The sequence below is a fragment of the Malania oleifera genome, chromosome 3, assembly GCF_029873635.1.
Source record: "Malania oleifera isolate guangnan ecotype guangnan chromosome 3, ASM2987363v1, whole genome shotgun sequence".
NCBI lineage: Eukaryota > Viridiplantae > Streptophyta > Magnoliopsida > Santalales > Ximeniaceae > Malania > Malania oleifera.
This window is the reverse complement of record NC_080419.1, coordinates 56,596,922-56,603,391: the sequence shown is the minus strand read 5'-3', so window position 1 is coordinate 56,603,391 and position 6,470 is coordinate 56,596,922.

Sequence of the window (6,470 nt, the reverse complement as noted above, 5' to 3'; positions counted from 1 at the left end):
CGTTATGTGGTTAGTCTCTGGGAGAGTTTTGTAATACTGTGAACTCCTGAGATAGCATGTATGTAACCACAGTATTCCTCTGCCATAAGTGAAGGTATGTATGTATTTGGGACAGGGATGCTATTTCTAGAGTATGTGTTTGGGTATGTTGTTGAGTTGGTAAACGAGAGATTTCAAATTTCAAGGACGAAATTTTTGTAAGGAGGGGAGGTTGTAAGAACCTGGCCCGAGATAAGTGTATTAAATAGAGGAGGAAAAGAGAAGGAAAGTTTAAAAGATAAAATCTGCAAGGCTCGTTGAAGAGGCTTCCTTACTCATCGATGAAGTCCCTTGAGTAACGCGGAGACAAGATTCAGTAGCCCGTCGATGAGGAGATGCTGAGAGATTTTGGGAAAATTTGAAATCTCAGACTCGTCAACAAGGCCACCTTGGCGTCAACGAACTTCCTTCTGCGGCTCGTCGACGAGGACACCGTCTCGTTGGCGAGGCTAGTCGGGTCAAAGGCTTATAAATATCTTTTTCACTTGCTTCATTACTAAGAAAGCTAAAACTCTCATTCTCTCTAGAACTTGAATCCTTTCTTCTCTCTCTCTCTCTCTCTCTCTCTCTCTCTCTCTCTCTCTCTCTCTCTCTCTCTCTCTCTCTCTCTCTCTATGATTTCAGGCCGTCAGTTGCCGGAATCAACGATCCAACGTTACCACATGGATCAGGAGGAGAATCTTTACGTTTCTAGTGAATCGAAAATTCGTTTCGAGGATTTTTGGGGTTTGACCCAAAACCGACGTAAGGATCCGATTGCAGTTTCTTTTCGATATATATGTAGTAATAAGAATTATAGTAAAGTATAGTTCTTGGATGTTTAGGTTTTGGGAACTCGAATCGTACTTTTTGAGCCGTAGAGTTCGTATTTTGGTATTCAGGAAAAGGTAAGGGGATTATGTTTATATCAGTTACTTTTGAAATCGAAATTAGTAAACATGTAGTTTACGATTGTATGTATGTTTTGGCTACTTATTTGGGAAAATCTATTGGGTGAAAATGCAGAATTTTCAGGTTACAGTTTTTGGGAAAATTTGAGGGTTTGGGGTTTCATCTCTATTTTGTTGGAGGAATCGTATGTTGTGTTAAAACTGTAGTATTAAGATGACCGTACCCATATTTGTATGAAATTGTATTCTTGAATTGAAAATGATATGATTTTCTATATACCAAATAAGTGTGGAATGAACTAGTGTATATAAAATGTTCCAAGTTTTGTAAAACAGCTAGGGGCGGCTAATTACCGTACGCTGATGAGTGTAGGGACATAAGTTGCAAAATTGTTCCAGATTTTGTAAATTAGTTAGAGGTGGCTAATTATCGTATGCTGAAGCCATGTCTCGGCTAATTATCGTGGGTGAGAGTGTCCGGCTCCATATCCGAGGGTATGAAATATCACCTGATCTTTCTAGCTGGTCACCGATAGGTGTGAGTTGACACCGTAGTGGCAACGATATCGCTGTGAGGCTTCGGTTATCACAGGTTATCGAGTGTTCTTATTGGCAATGTTATCATTGTGAGGTTTTGGTTATCGCAGGGTAATTGGGTGCTTAGTGTGATGACACTGACCGTATGTTTGGGTATCGTATGTATTGGAACTGGATTGTGAAAAATATAGGAACTATATTATATTGTATTGTATTGTGTTATGTTTTACGCTGAAATAACACTCATATGCGACACACTGATATAACCTGCTTTCTTCCTTACTAAAAGGTGTCTCACCCTAAATATACAAATGTTTTTCAAGTCCTTCAGGTAACCGAAACTAGCATCCTAGTGTTCGGTAGCGTGGGTGTCAGTTAGCTACCTAGAGTACTTGAGTAAGTATTGATTTTGTAACCGGGTTGTCATGGTTGGGTTTTGTAGACACCCAAGGTACATATTGTATTTGTGGAATGTAGACCTTAGTTACGTATAAACTCTGGCATGGTATAATGTATGTAATAGAAAGAATATTTTCTCTACGTATTTGATGTGTATGGATATGTATGTGGTTGTGTATAGGGTTTACTAGTACCCCACGAGGTTGGACCCTCATTCGAAGTAGTATCATGTATGTTTTAAATGATATAGAGACAGGTTGGGTTACTAAAATCACACCTAGGACCCATTCGTGGGTTCGGAGCGTGACAATTTTAAATACATATTTTCTACTCAAACATACTTTAACTTAATAGATAATCATGTTTTGATAAATCTACATATGCATAAAAGAATTTCCCTGATGGAACTATCATATATCATCATGTATAATCCCCCATGATTAGGTTATGCATCCCGAAGGCTGGACTTAGCCATGGTTGGCCTACCAGGTTAAGTCAAAACTATTATGTTTGTAGTAAGATTGCCCACCCAAACTGGTCCGGACCTAGTGGGTAACCTGCTCCTGCAATACATCACTTCAAGGGTCAATCGACTGCCATCCGCCTACACTTTCCTGATAGTGTGGCTGCACTGCATGTAATACTAGCTACGGTACCATGCTCTAAATCATAACTAGTCCATCAAGGTTCTACTACCATATAATACAATTTGTATAATAAAACTATAACATGATCTCATTTTCATAAGTCTGCATAAAATCTAACATGTTCATAATTCTGTATAAAATTTGTCATTTCATATCTCTGTATAAAACTGTCATTTCATAACTAGACATAAGTTGTATGAATTCGGCATAAAGTCATCTGAACTGTCATTTCATAACTGTATAAAAACCATCATGTTATATCATACAATAATAATTATCCTCATGTCACACGATTTGACTGATAAATCATAATATAATAACTGTTCGAAAAATATATATATTACTGAAAACAATGGTATGATTAATTTCACCTATTTAATTTAATTCCATTATATTCTAAGAAAACCCAATATACTTAAATCACTACACTTCAATTTAATTCCAAAATATTTCCAAAAATTTGATCTAACCAAATCCCTGCAATTTAATTTAATTCCAAAATATTTCCAAAAATCTTATATAATCAAATCCCTATAGCTTAATTTAATTCAAAAATATTCCCAAAAATCTGATATAAGCAAATCCCTACAGTTTAATTTAACTCAAGCATATTTTTAAAATAAAAACTAAATATAGATATAATTAATTTCACATACTCAATTTAAATCGGGCATATTTTAATTAACATAAATCTAATTAAATTCACGTACTCAAATTTAATTGGGAATATTTTTAAAATAAACCTAACATAATCTATTTCCCTTACCTTAGCACTGGAGTGTGCCTACGACATCTCAACGAGAAATCCACTCTGGTTAAAACGTTCAAGAGCGGAGTTGGGACCTGAAAAATGGTGTTCGTTTTTCAATACGGCAGAGAGACGGAGAGAAATTGAAGAGAGAGAGAGAGAGAGAGAGAGAGAGAGAGAGAGAGAGAGAGAGAGAGAGAGAGAGAGAGAGAGAGAGAGAGATGAATTCAGCAAAATGGGGGATGGGGGTTTGATTTCCATTCTTCAGGAAACCTCAAAAGGTTTCCTTATATATATATATCCTATCACCTAATTTTAACATACATATATGCATTATACTATTTATTTTGTTATCTTATTTAATTAATCACCTAATTAATTAATTAATTAATATTTTTTAATTTTTTAATTTTTAAATAAATTTTTTTAACATTTATATATATATATATATATATATATTATATTTTTTGGATCGTTACACTTAAAATACCAAACATCCTTCCTCTTCCTAGACTACGACTAAGTTTTATTATTACTCGATCCACTCTAGAACTTGCCTCTCTCACGATCCCGATTACCTTTCACCACGAGCACTTCATGTGATGACCCAAAATATATACAATGAGTAGGAGCATGATAATTATAAATATATAATATATGTAAACATTAGCCGATTATTTACTTGCACGCGCTACCCTAATATAATAATAAAATAATAAAGATGATCATTAAGTTAGTGTCAATATGGAGGTGTTTCTCTGTTAGGATTATTGATTCCATGTTTGGTGTCTAAAAAAAACCTTGTCTAAGCGAGTGTTCAGAGATCATTGCACCTCATTCGCTCCCTAAAGGTCGGTCTAATCAAAGTGAGATTTCATGAGATAACCAGAGCAGACACAATTGGTGCGCATATATAAGTACATATATATAAAATAATATTTTTGACCGGCATGCGTTGTACAAATATATAATGTATGTAGTTGTTAGTTGGCCACTTAATTCCGCATACTACTATATTATAATAAATTTTATTGAAAGTTCATTCTCATTTCTAGTTTATCATGCACCAATTTAAGAAAATAATAAAATTTTAATATTTATATAAATAATTAAAATAAAAAATAAAATATAATTTATTAATAATAATATTAATAATATAATTTATTATTATTAATAATAAAAATAATAATGACGAAGAGGACAAAAGCATCCCCATCATCCTTCCCTATTAGATTCCCTCTCTCTCCCTCTTTCTTTCTTCCCCGTAGCCCCAGCCCTTGTCAATTTTTAACCGTCTCCCTCACCAAATTTTAATTGCAAATTGACCCCTCCCCTTGCCTACAAATAGGAATACTTTCAACCTTCATTAACACAAAAATTTTCTAGAGGAAGAGAAAGGAAATGAGTAAAGGAATTAGTGGTAGAAATAGAATTTTTTATACACTTAAAATTTTCATTCCTCCACTCTTTCCAATCTCATTTTAAAAATAAAATTCATTGTGACCGTTTCACATGGTTAAGTAAGGGTAAATAAGTTTGATTATGTTAGTTTTTTTAAATATATCCGAGTTTATTTGTAAGTAACTAAGTAAGTTAGATTATTCTTGAGTTTATTTTTAATGTTTTAATTTTATTGGAAGATAATTTATAGCATTATGATATTCTATTAATAAATAAATAAATAAATATTTCTAGCACAGAAATCGTGTGGCATGAGCTTATTTTTTTAAATTACGTTGCATGTTTTATGAAATAATTTAAAATGTTAAAATTGTTATGATGTTATTTTACTGCATAAATTATATATAAAATTTTTATGAAGTTGTTTCTTTTATTGCATGAATTATATAGTAATATGTTTTAAAAACTCTTATGGCTAAGAAATTACAAAGCTACAAATGTTCGGCACTGTAACTTAAAGTTAAAGAGATCAGAGTGCACAAACATTGTTTACATAGTGATTTTATAGAGTAGTGGATTTGTCCTGAGTGCACACTTGGTTCCGGATTAGGACTTAATAGGGAAAATCTCACTAAAAGTTAAAGTTAAAGTTTGTTTTAGTTTGGTCGGCCGGCCAGTTAAATCCAGTTTTCAGACTACACAACTCAGTCATGGGGGTAAAAATGACTTATAGTTAACATACCTAAGGAAGATTTTTAAAGTATAAGTAAATATGTAGGGAGATTATATATATATATATATATATATATATATATATATGTGTGTGTGTGTGTGTGTGTGTGTGTGTGTGTGTGTGTGTGTGTGTGTTAGCTTTGGTGGCTACACGATCTAAATTGTCATGTTTTGATGATAACAACCCATTAGTGGTTCTAGGTAAACTTTTCTTTGCATATTAAATTATGGTAAGCACAAACACAAATGCAAAGATCAAGTAAAAGCTTAATAGGTTAGACATCATCAAAAGGGAGGAGATTGTTAGCCTTGGTGACTACATAATCATAATTAATGTGTTTTGATGATATTATACTATTTGTGGTTCCTAGTGTATCCTATCTTTGTAGATCATGTTTAGTATAGGTACAAGTGACAAATACATGAAGTACTAGATCAAAGGCAAAGATCGGACCGAGTAGATGTCAATAAGGAAAGATCATATGGACACTCACTTGGAAGAACTCAAACACAACCAAAGGAAGATTAATGTAGAAATATATGTAATAGGGAGTGTTTGAGGTAGTATATTTTGTAACTCTTATGGGTTTGTTTCATGCATGATTTTTTAGCAAGAGTTGAGCAATTGCACATGCATACTAGGACACAAGAGTATTAGGATTTCACTAAGTCATAAATTCAATACTCATGGTTTTCAAAGATAAAAACAAAGAGGTTGACAAAAGAATCCTATACTCAAATGTGTTTTCTAAAGGGACAAGTTTTCAAACTCTTGGTTTTATTAACATTTACATACTTAATCTCGGTTTTGTCAATCTAAAGTGTATGATAGAGTGAGTGGGGAAGGAGTATTAGGTAAGAAAATTTAACAAGTGGATGGAGAGGATAATTGCTGAAAATGGAGAACCGGCAAAGTCATTTTCTAACCAAATCCCTCCTCATATATGGATTTAGTGTCACAACAGTGAACGAAGGTAACAGTGAACGAAGGTATGAGAACATGACCACTAACCTTGTCTAGTGTTTCAAAGTCGTCTTGAAAAAAGCTCGTAGCCTCCCAATAACAATCCTTATGCA